This window comes from Taudactylus pleione, unplaced genomic scaffold (genome assembly GCF_031769625.1).
Source record: "Taudactylus pleione unplaced genomic scaffold, aTauple2 ptg001536l, whole genome shotgun sequence".
Classification (NCBI taxonomy): domain Eukaryota; kingdom Metazoa; phylum Chordata; class Amphibia; order Anura; family Myobatrachidae; genus Taudactylus; species Taudactylus pleione.
The window spans coordinates 971494-973665 of record NW_028285933.1 but is presented as its reverse complement, the minus strand read 5'-3'; the positions used below and the strand labels follow the sequence as shown (position 1 = coordinate 973665).

Sequence of the window (2172 nt, the reverse complement as noted above, 5' to 3'; positions counted from 1 at the left end):
ATAACAGAAATTACATTTAAAAACACATGAAAACCTGCAATACAGGACATTTGTAACCTGTTGTACCTTATACTGGGATCTGTAAATAGAGCTCCATTAGAAAAATCAACTCGGAGGTTCCAGGTTGGTCTCATCCTTTCCCCTATACCTGCTGAATGACATATTATATGAGATGACACTTTCAGGTGTGATTCCTCAGTGTGACGTAGATCTGTTATATAATCAGTGACTGCTGGGAGCTCAGACACTCGTACTCACAGAGCAGGAGGCACAGGGTCTATAGCAGATACACAGAAATGATGGCAAAGCCAACAGCTACCAGGGACATCGGGGATGTAGAGCTTCAGGAAAGGTTAAGCTTGAAAGGAAGGAATGTATATTATGTACGTGGGGAGCTCTTATCCATCGGTGATATATCAGCGATCTTGGAGTATAGGGAGAGAACACTGACTGCTAGTGGGAGAAGAATGGCTGAATTGCTTGGACAGGTGAAGCCCCATCACTTCAGGTACATGCAGGTATCGTTTCCTATCACTAGTCTGCAACATGTCACCGTCAGCAAATATCTGTATGGGATTTATTCCCTAGAGGCTTTCACAGCAAAACAACATGGAAATAGACCTGAATTTAATGATCTCTCATTTTGGAGTGTAGATGTCTCCTCAGATGACATGGAGACTGCTTGGAAAGAGATGTTTGAGACTGTAAAAAAGCTGGTGACACCAGTCAGAGCAGGGTAATACAGCAGAGAGATAAAGGAGCAATTCACCAGCTCTCCGGCATTTAAGGACAATTCCCGTTATGGGAACTTCAGGTTCTCCTTCCCCCTGTCTGACCTGCTGGATCGCAATAAGAGTCAGTTCTGCGGAGATGAAGAACCACAGCTGAGGATTCTGGGTACTGACCTCTACAAGCAGGAGATCGCTCATCACATTGTAGTACATAGTCCTGATGCTGACCAGTACAGTGACCTCCCAATGGTCCCCAGGGTCACCAGCAGCTCCGGGCCTCTACCCTTTGTCTATTGGATGGATGGAACATTGTACTGGAGGCTTGAGTCCACCTCTGTCTCTTAAAGTGAAGATTTCTGAAGATGGTTCTATCAAAAAAGAATGCTATGGTTGAACCTACAGTGTGTGGAACCACCTGGTATTAACTTTCCATCTCCCTGTAAATCGTCATCTGGAGATCCCACGACATTACCTTCTGAAGAACCTGACAGCCTGTGGCAGAGAGGAGCCATTTCTGGGAACCGATATTCCTCTCAGTGCAAGTGAGGCGCAGAATATTATCAACATATTGGGACCGCAAACAATTACTGACTATGGGAGAGAGAGAAGAAAGTGTTACATTTATCAGATCACTCTATTAATGGTGTGATTCTGCCTTGGTGGTAATGAGGAGAGAGGGTACTTTATGTACAGGAACATAGCTTAAACCCCTAGGGATTTGTGTGCACAGAGAGGAATCAGTATAGTGGCATATGATAGGGTTAATTGTGGTAAGTGTTCTCCGCCTATTAGGATGGAGTGTGTCATAACTGGTGGGAGGAGCTTAGTTGAGTTAGTCTAGTGTTAGGCCGGGCTCTGCCTCTTTTTTTCTGGACTTTCCCTCCGTCCCTAATTGGCAAATTTTGGACGGCGGGAAGGAGCGTCAGGTAAAGGGTTAATTTCACTGCAATTATTTTTGGGTGCAATTGGCATCAATACTCGGTTGACGTTAACCTACTGGGGTCAGCTGCACTGGCTTACTGGCCGGGCCTTTTTATGAGTGTATTGGTGCCTGATTTGGAGACCCTAAAGATTACTTGCTTAAAGGGCAATTGGCTCTGCAAGTATGGAGGAGGATAGTGGAAATTGCTTAAAGTGAATTTGGACCATTGGCTTATGACGCTCTTTCTTTCCGTCACCAGTATTGTTTGTATTTAAAATAAAGGCTGATCTTATTTTTATAGCAATAAAGTGGTCTGTGTCTTTATTTTAGATAAGTTATATAAGGTATGTTAAGCTGTACTGTGTTAGATTTGTGCTCACATATACCTATAGGGCGTTTAAGTAAACTTATATCAAATTATGTCAAATCAATATCTAATCTATCTACTGGTGTGAGTGATGCGATATTATATACAGTATATTATCAAGTTGCAATAAACTATGTCAGTTCCTACCTCAT

At 43.0% G+C, this 2172-nt stretch overlaps 1 pseudogene; it reads left to right on the top strand.

Moving 5' to 3' along the window:
* The first annotated feature begins 289 nt into the window (after positions 1 to 289).
* On the top strand, positions 290 to 1928 carry LOC148442411 (uncharacterized; annotated as a pseudogene).
* Positions 1929 to 2172: the final 244 nt, after the last annotated feature.